We start from the raw sequence: 10161 nt of genomic DNA on the forward strand, positions 1-10161 counted from the left end.
TATATATATATGCGCGGGCGTGTGAAATGGAGCAATATCAACACTCTCTCACAAACAATACATATGAAAATATTAATCAAAGATGGAGTATATCACATAAATTGAAAAAAAAAAAATAATCTTATATGGAGTATATCACATAAATTGAAAAAAAAAAAAAAATCTTTAAACAGAAGATGTTGGATTCTGAAAAGCTTCATGTGTCGATAGAGCAACTAACAAGATGATATGGGGGACCATGGTCTCAAGTATACAGTAAATAATAGTATCAAAAGTAAGCACGCACATAATGTAATTTTTTATGGATCCAAATTTACATCCTAAAACTCTAAACGAGTCCAACCTTACTTCAATTGAGTTTAAGCTTTCAGCTAATTTGACCTCGAACTCGAAAATCATAACGCGAGCAACCTTTTCAATCAACATAAATTCACACAGCATTGTTTAGGCTTCCATACGCCTTATAACAAAGTGACACAAGACACATTTGGTCGTATGACATTGTTTACCCAAGATTCATTAGGGTTCAAACCTGATGGCTTTTAAAATAGTCATCATCCCATCAATCATCAAATTCATATGAGACAGTATAAAGTGGCAGTAAACGGAATTCACACAGAGTTAGTTTGACCAACTTTTCCTAACAATTTGGGTTTATCAATCATATTACACCTAACCTGTCGTCAAATCAGTTAACGGAAGTAAACAGATACTTGAGGGATATCAACGTCGTTTTCTTCTTCATCTTCACAAGCAACCATCAGGTCCAGGTGGCGGCGATACGGCGAAATCTCCATCTTCGCCACATCCCGAGCCAAATCCACCACCTTCTTATCCATTTGATCTCGGTGCCTCGGGAACATACTGTTGTATAACAAACAGCTTCTGCATGAAACACTATAAGCATCAAGTCCCTTATCTGCAAGCCAATTAATAAGCTCCCTTAAACTAGGGTTACCCTCAATCGACCACCGGTCCCACACAGACCAACTCAGGCCCTGGTGCTTGATGACTTTTGGTGGGACCGGTTCAGCCATGGAGAAAAGAGGGAGTGCCAGGTTGGCGAATGTGTTACGATAGTCTTCAACCTTGTGGGACCCGTTAATAACTTTGTAGAGCTCGAGACACAGACCAAACCTGTTGCCATTGCGGTTGAGGTGGCAATAATAGGAATGATTCCTCCAGCTATGAATTTGGCTCTTAGTTTATGTTAGCCAGTCCAGCTATGAAATCCATGTGAAAATTTGTGTCGTCATCCTGCAATATGCAATAAAACGATGACGTTTAATTGTGTTTTTAAATGTTTATGTACGAAAGGATGTATTAGTGTAGGTATTAACAAAGGCAGAATGTATATTAGAGGTGGCAAAATGGGCGGAGTGAATTAGTTGGATAACATGTCCAAACGGGTTCAGGTTGAAAAAGACTAAATTGTGATGTGTTGGCCCGCAAAAATGTTTTTTTTATTAAAACAAAAAATTATTAACAGAAAAAGCTTTTATTTTAAGTATGGCAAGTAAAGCAGTATTATCACCATGATAATTGAACTCTTATCTACAAATGATTTAGGAAGCTCGATTACGGGTGTGCAGTATTTGGTTTCAAACCGATTAATCCGAAAACTGAACCGAATGAAAACCGGAAAAAAAAAAACGAATTTGAATTCTGTTTTCGGTTCGGTTTCGGTTCAGTTTCCAAGATTTGATTTCAGTTTTCATTTCTACTTTATTGATCGTTTAAACTGGAAACCAAATTCAACTAATTTTATATTAAATTATTAATGTATATAGACTAAAACCGATTTTGAAATCAAAAGTGGAAATTAAAATCGGTTTGTTATGCTTATTTTTGTTACATTATGATTTTTTGGGTTTTTCGGATTACCGAACCGAATTCGCATTCGGTTTTCGGTTGGGTTTTAAAACTGAATTCGGTTTCAGTGTCGGGTTTCGGTTTTGCCTCCAAAAGTTACATAACCGAACCGAATAAACCGAGGAAACCGAATCGATGAACACCCTAGCTGGATATTAGAAAAAACAGACGTAACTCCTGACACATTCGACCCACTTGACCAGTTAAAGATAGACCATAACTCAAAAATATGTAAATGGGTCAAAATTGCCACCTCCGAAAAAGTCATAAATGAGTAAAAGTAGTAACCTTTTCAAACTGAATAGGTTTCATGATATATCCAGATGGAAGTTTCTTTCTAGTCTGTTCTAGTTTCTTGATTAGTTCTTCAATAACAGCAGAATCATCTATTGATGCAGATGACAAACTAGTAGCATTCTCATCAGTCTCGATTTTGACACCTTGTTTTGGTTGAAAATCGGGAACAATAACCTGATTTACAGCCTCAGCCAGTTTCGTTGGATTATTAGCCCAATCAGGAATCGAGATGCCAAATGTTACAGCACGAAGAATGGACCCCGCCAATACATAGTTCAGATGGGTTAGGTCAGAAATAGAGAACTCTAACGGACGTGGAAAACGCTTCGGTGCTGACCAAAACGGAGGTCTGGTACTGATGGCGGCATCTTGCTGGTTCTATAATTGCTTCTTTCAAAGGCTTAAAAATTTAAAACCTTCGGTTGTGTTTTACTTGAGTAACTATACCGCCTTTTACATATGTGCCAAAATTGGTTGCGTCTTCTTCTTCTAGAAAAAAGGAATATGGTCTGCAGCTTTTGACTTTTTCTCGGTTTTCCATCGTTAAGTTCTGTCATCCCGTTAACTTCAGAAAATACAAGATCACCATCTTGAGACTCGAGCCTTTCATCATCGACACATGTTATATAAGTGCAGGGTTATCGTTACTGATAGATGCAATGATGCCCGTATGTGGTTCCTCGCCGTCGATATCAATTACTGTGAACTCGGGGCCGAAATCACAGAAAATGTTCCCCAAAAGTCCTCTGACTTCGGTCTTGATGAAAGCGATAGGAGGATTATGGTTGTGGCAGTAATCATCGAATTCGATAGCTGTTTTTAAGTCGATATCAGTAAAAAGACCACAGCCTGAAATATCACATAGAGATGAAACGTCAATTTAGCCTAAAAACAACTGTCATCATGACAAGGTGGAAAAAGTGCTCATAACACCAAATTGACCATTTTAATATATCAGCATGCCTCTGATAAGTAGAAAAATAATATTCTACCTGATTTATCAACATGATAATTAAATATATACTTATACTGGAGTTGTAGCATCTTGAGTGATTTACTTACAAACCAAAGTATGACTATCTTGCTGCCTTAGTAGATCAAGTGACATAATGAATCCTCAAAAGCTATAACTTCAGTAACTATGATTCAAAAATTTTAGAATTATTCGAGGAACACACACACACGCACGCACGCACGCACACACACACAATGCATATTATCAAAGCCATCCGATCCCTAGCAAGATTCACAAGTTATTTCCAACATATAAGATAAGCATATATCAAGGTCCAATAAAATTTCTTCCTTCCTCATAATTGTGCCTATGTGCACATTAGGATGACACTTGCTAAATCAATTTGTTTCCAAATCAAGTTGAACAATTCATCAACCATGAGGCAATGCACGTAAGTATGTAATTACTTATTTGCACTTGCCAGAAAACAGAGTCTGAATTTATTATACTATGGCCAACACTAAAGCCGGTATATACATTAAGAAATATAACACTCAAAATTAACCAAATATCTTTAAGATTGAAGACAACACTGTTGGGAAGTTATCCCACATCGGCCATGGGACAAAACAAATTTGTGCATATAAGTCTAAGGGGAAGTCCCTCTATCACCAATTGATTTTAGAAAAGGATGGACTCTTGGACTTATATGTTGAACGTGATGTTGGACTATACGATTTATTTCTAACTCAGATATAAACTAATTTTATATTCTAGAAATGTAAGTTTCACTGAAGAAATAAACTATTAACTATGAGACAATACGACACTAATACATATGTTTCACTAATAATGCATATTAATAGACACAAGCTCAGTTTCAAATCTATCTAAGAAACACCAAACAACAACATTAAGCCCATTGCTGCAAAACGATACTAATCAACTATCTTTGTCATATGTCAAAAAAATCTAATTCAGGTGTAACTTAAGGTAATATTCTAGAATGGAAGTTTCACTTAATAGGAAGTTTAATGGGCGCTTAGGATGTTGTGAATCTGATTTAAACATGACTTGAATTCATAATTACAAGTTGTTAGTGTTAAGGTAAATGTGACTACCATCTATCATGGCGACAATAGGTGCCACTATCGTTGTAAGTTTTCTTATCTTTTTTTTCTTTTTTTTTTTCAAATGTAACAACGTTTAACATAAAAATTGCCTTTCAAAAAACCAAAAAACCAAAAAAAAAAAAAAAAAAAAAAAAAAAAAAAATTGTTTAACATATGAACTATGTAGTACAACTTACATTTCATTTGGCGGTCGGGGTAATGTTGTACGCACCAAATATAGCCTTCTTTCCGGACCTGATGGACACAAGTGGGTTTGGGGGTTAAGATTCTAGATCTGGAATGACTCTTTCGCTTTTATTTATTTTATTTTTTATTATTATTAATTTTATTTTATTTTATTTTTTTTATTTTTTGGCAAAAAACGAAAAGAGAAAAAGAAAAACGAGAAAAAAAAAAAAAAAAAACACAGACGTGACTCGAGAGCAGAAAACTAAATCTAAACGAAAAAATCAAACTAAATGCTAACTAAACCCGAGCCTCGTCATGAACCAACGATAACACTGACTAAATACATGAAAGAAAACGCAAGAAACAAACAATCTTGCTATCAGGACCACTACATACTAACAACACCAAGCCCTACTAAGTGACAACGTCGTCCACAGCTTTATAATTGGGACATGACAACGGGACCTCATCGTTGATGGTGTTGGTGTCGACGCCCTCGCTAGCCTTGAACGAAAAGGTCGAACCATGACTGGACCCGTCCCCGGTGTAATTTTTTGACGAAAGCAGATCCAAACCGTGCTCTCTAAACTGATCAAAGAAACCCCCTTTTTCTAAAGAGCGTCCCGAACCCGAACCCACGTAAGACCACTTACAAGACCCATTGTGATGGCCCCGTCAAAACACTTAACGGCTCCGTCACTTGGTCCCAAAGCTTGATCGGACTTAAATGAATTTAATAAACAACGTTGCATTCTTTTATGCCAAAAGTTTTCTAAAAAGGAAACATACCAAAATATTTATTTTAAACAACCCAACATATTAATACCCAAAGTTGACATTAAAACGTTGTCAACAATACCCACAAGTTTAAATTATTCAAAAATAGAATGCAAGTTCAAAGTTTCATAATTGTTTAACAAAATCTGCCCAAATGCATGCAGACTCTTCTAACACAGCGGAAGCATCAAACAAACTCAAGTACATGTGAAAACATGCGAGTAAACTGTCAACAAAAATGTTGAGTGAATTATAGGTTTAAATAAACGAATAAGCTTTAGACCACAAGATTTAAATTGTTAGAAAACATAAAACATTATTCCATTATCAATGAGTCACCTGGTAACCACTTAACCCTTTATTTACCCTTGCCAAACACAATAATAATATACACTGAACATGTGTATCTTCAACTAAATACGAAGTACTAAACATTCCGATTATAAATTGCTAGCGCGACTAGCTCGAAATGGGGTTATCAAACTCGATAGATCTATCCGTAGGATTCGCGTTCACCAGTAGAAACCAGTGATTACAGTTACCAGACTAGGGAATATTTTTGTTCAACTCATAACGAATAATTTAAATTTAATTGTCACTTGTGTCTAAATGTAAAATAAAAATGCGTGTAATCACATCCCAAAAATATACTTTGAAAAGTATGTAAAAACGGGACTATAACTCACCTTAATAGCAAACGAAGTAACCACACAAATATGCGAACAACAAACGAAGCAAAGTGATCAAGAATGATCACAACGCCGACCTATAAATAAAGCAGGTCGATATAAATAATTAACTTAGGTCAAGTCTTAGTATGATAGCTATTGTACATGTTGCAAGTAGACATAGAACAACACTCAACATGCATCGGTTTGATCGGAACAGCGTACAGACACACACTTTCTATTTTTAGAAAGTTTCTATTTTTAGCGGGTTTCCATTTTTGGAAAGTTTCTATTTTAGGAAGTTTCTATTTTTGAAAAGTTTCCTTAATTAGAAAGTCAACAAAAGTCAACTGAAAGTCAAAGTCAACCGAAAGTCAACTCAAAAGTCAACCTTGGTCAAACATAGTCAACATTGAATTTTAATGTGTAAGTTATATTAATAATATAAGTTATAATGTTAATTAAAGTCAAATGTGTATAATTATGTCATAACATAAGTTTAATTAAATTAAAATGAATTATTAAAGTTAACATAAGTTTAAATGATATAATTAGTATAACATCAGTATTTAATTAATTAATTAAATATTAATCATAATATAAGTATAATTAATTAATAATAAATTTTAATCATATCATAAGTATTATTAATTAATAATGAATTCTTAATCATATCATAAGTTTCTAAGTATAATCATTAAATCATAAGTATTTAATAATTAAATTATAATTAAATAATAACTAAGCCTTATAATAATTAAATGATTAATTAATCCTTATTATAAGTCTTATTATAATAATCTCATAATATTAATACTTATCATAAGTATTTTTCATTAATAATAAAAGTATTATTAATCATAAGTTTAATTAAATGTTTAATTAAGTCATAAGTAATTAATAAATGATATAATAAATATATATATCATAAGTCTTAAATTAAATTAATTACCTTTTATATCATAAGTAATTTATTAATAATAAAATTTATTATTTATATCATAAGTCATAATTAATAACCATAAGTTTTAATTAAAAGTTCATCGGGTCATAACTTAAGCCTCGGGAATCAGTTTTCGGCGAGTCTTATATATATCTTCGCCTAACCAACTCACCCGACACCTTAGTGTACTCAAGAACATCCCAAGAACAGCCACTAAGTCTTGACTTACAGCCATTAATCAGTTTGGATCTTTAATCCGCTCAAAAACGTGTTTTAGTCATAACGGGTGATCCGTGGCTCGGATTTCGATGACCCGAACATGAAAGTTCATCCCATCATCAATCCTAACACACTAGTACACCCTAAAGACTCTAAAAATGGTCACAAAGTCAGATCATACCTGTACCAATTCGTTTTCATATTTCAATTTCAATTAAACACCATTTTGATCATAACATAGGTTCCGGAAATCGAAATAACATGAATCCGGAGTCTAAAATTAATGTCTTGATGAGCGGAACTCATCTAAACACTTTAATTCCACTTTTATAATAGTTATATTTACAGAAAACAATAATCAAACCGCTGTCCCAAAACAATCAAACCAAAAACATGAATTAACGAGCATTCCTACGCATACTATCAACAATACAATAACATATAATCAACATACTATTAATATAACATATAAAATCAGTAAAATAAATGAAAAATTAAAAATCTAGGGTTAGGGTTTATACCCTAATCAAGAATTGATTAATAGGAGCGCGTAGAGAACGGAATGAGGAATCCGATTGTGTAAACGATTTAATGATCCAAGTAATATTTTGTTGAAGGATGATGATGGTGGTGTGATGGTTGGCGATGGCCAAAGGACAAGGGAGAGGGAAAAAGAGAGCAAAAATTAGAAATTAGGTTTAGGAAACTAAAGTGTAGTGTAAAAAAAATGAAAGGAGAAAAGGCACCCCCCCTAGGGGTTCGGCCGATTGGGATGGGGTGGGCCCACTTGTGGGCCAATTTGATAATGTGATAAAATCCTTGTGGCCCGAACGTCCGATCGAAACGCGAAAACACGACTACGCGATTAAATAATCGGAGAGATATTAACTACGCGACGAAAAAATATATATAAACACTATAAATAAATATATGACATTAAAATATCATATTTAAAATAATTAGGATTTAAAAATCTCAAAAGCTCGACCGTTGGTTTTAAAACCGAAAAAATTCGCCGGATAGAAATCGACGACACGTAGAAACGTAGAACTTAAAATATGAATACAAATATTCATTTAACACATAATAATTAATATATTATTACTAAAATAATAATATAGGTCATAGAAATGACGTGGCACGAATAACAGTTAACGGTCGTTAAATAATTAACGGTAAAAGATAACGGAAAAAGTAGGGTCGTTACAGTACCTTCCCGTTACGGAAATTTCGTCCCGAAATTTAAGCAGGTGCAGGGGTTGACTCAGCATCTGGGAACAAATGCGGGTACTTCTGCTTCATCTGATCTTCACGCTCCCAAGTGAACTCGGGACCGCGTCTGGCGTTCCATCTAACTCGGACAATAGGAATTCTACTCTTCTTAAGAGTCTTAACCTCTCGGTCCATAATTTCAACAGGTTCCTAAATGAAATGAAGTTGCTTATCAATATGAAGTTCCTCCAGAGGAATAGTCTCATCGGCTTCGGCCAAACACTTCTTTAAATTCGATACATGAAAAACATCGTGAACGGCACTGAGTTCTTGTGGCAATTTCAAACGATAAGCCACTGGTCAAACTCTCTCAATAATCTCAAACGGTCCAACAAAACGAGGACTTAACTTTCCCATTTTACCAAAACGTATCACGCCCTTCCAAGGTGATACTTTCAACATAACACGGTCACCGACCTGAAATTCAAGATCGTTCCTCCTCTTATTGGCATAGCTCTTTTTCTGACTTCTGGCGATTCTCAATCTTTCCTTAATCTGTACGATCTTCTCGGTAGTCTCATGAATAATCTCTGGGCCTGTGAGTTGAAAATCCTTAACCTCATTCCAACAAACAGGAGACCTATACTTTCTACCATACAGAGCTTTAAATGGTGCGGCTTTAATACTTACATGATAACTGTTGTTATAAGAAAATTCAGCTAGCGGCAAATATCTATCCCACCCATTACCAAAATCAATAACACACGCTCGTAACATGTCCTCTAACATTTGAATGGTCCTTTCACTCTGACCATTCGTCTGCGGATGATAAGCGGTGCTCATTTCCAACTTAGTTCCTAGAGCTTCTTGTAAGGATCGCCAAAACCTCGATATAAATCGACTGTCTCGGTCTGAAATGATTGATACAGGAACATCATGTCTAGAAACAATTTGTAGTGACCCGAACTTTTTCATGATTATATATTAAATGAAAACTAAATTTACATGATTAAATGTTTCTAACATGTTAAGCAATCAAACTTGTTAATACTTGATTAATTGAAATGGATTTTGTGTTAACATTTGACCACCCAGTTTGTCCGATGATTCACGAACGTTATAACTTGTATATGACATGATATTATATATATGAACATATATATATGTTTAACATGATGAAATGATAAGTAAGTATCTTATTATGTATATTAACAATGAACCTTATACATAAAACAAGACTACTAACCTAAGAAATTCAAAACGATATCTATACGTAACGATTATCGTTGTAATAACGTCTTAATATTTATATATCATATTAAGATATATTAGTACATCATGTTATCATAATAATGTAATAATTTAACATCTCATTAGATATAATAACAATGGGATTAATTACATTTAACGAAATCGTTAACTTATAGGTTCCGAAACAACATGTACATGTAACGACTAACGATGACTTAACGACTAAGTTAAAATGTATATACATGTAATGTATTAAGATGTATTGTTACACTTTTGAAAGACTTCAAGACGCATATCAATGTACTTCTAATTAACAAAAATGCTTACAATTGCATTCTCATTCATGTTCATCAACAATTCTACTCGTATGCACCCATATTCGTACTCGTACAATACACAGCTTCTATATGTACTTACTATTGGTATATACACTCCAATGATCAGCTCTTAGCAGCCCTTGTGAGTTACCAAGACATGTGGGAACCATCATTTGGCAACTAGCATGAAATATCTCACAAAATTACAAAAGTATTATAAATCATTCATGAATTATTTACAAGAAAACAAACTTACACATCCTTTATATCTAATCCATATACCAACGACCAAAAACACATACAAACACTTTCATTCTTCAATTTTCTTCATCTAATTAATCTCTCTCAA

At 33.9% G+C, this 10161-nt stretch overlaps 1 pseudogene; it reads right to left on the minus strand.

The window, feature by feature from the left end:
* Positions 1-692: 692 nt before the first annotated feature.
* On the minus strand, positions 693-3277 carry LOC139859023 (ubiquitin-activating enzyme E1 2-like; annotated as a pseudogene).
* Between the last annotated feature and the right edge of the window lie 6884 nt (positions 3278-10161).

Source organism: Rutidosis leptorrhynchoides, chromosome 7 (assembly GCF_046630445.1).
Source record: "Rutidosis leptorrhynchoides isolate AG116_Rl617_1_P2 chromosome 7, CSIRO_AGI_Rlap_v1, whole genome shotgun sequence".
Lineage (NCBI taxonomy): Eukaryota > Viridiplantae > Streptophyta > Magnoliopsida > Asterales > Asteraceae > Rutidosis > Rutidosis leptorrhynchoides.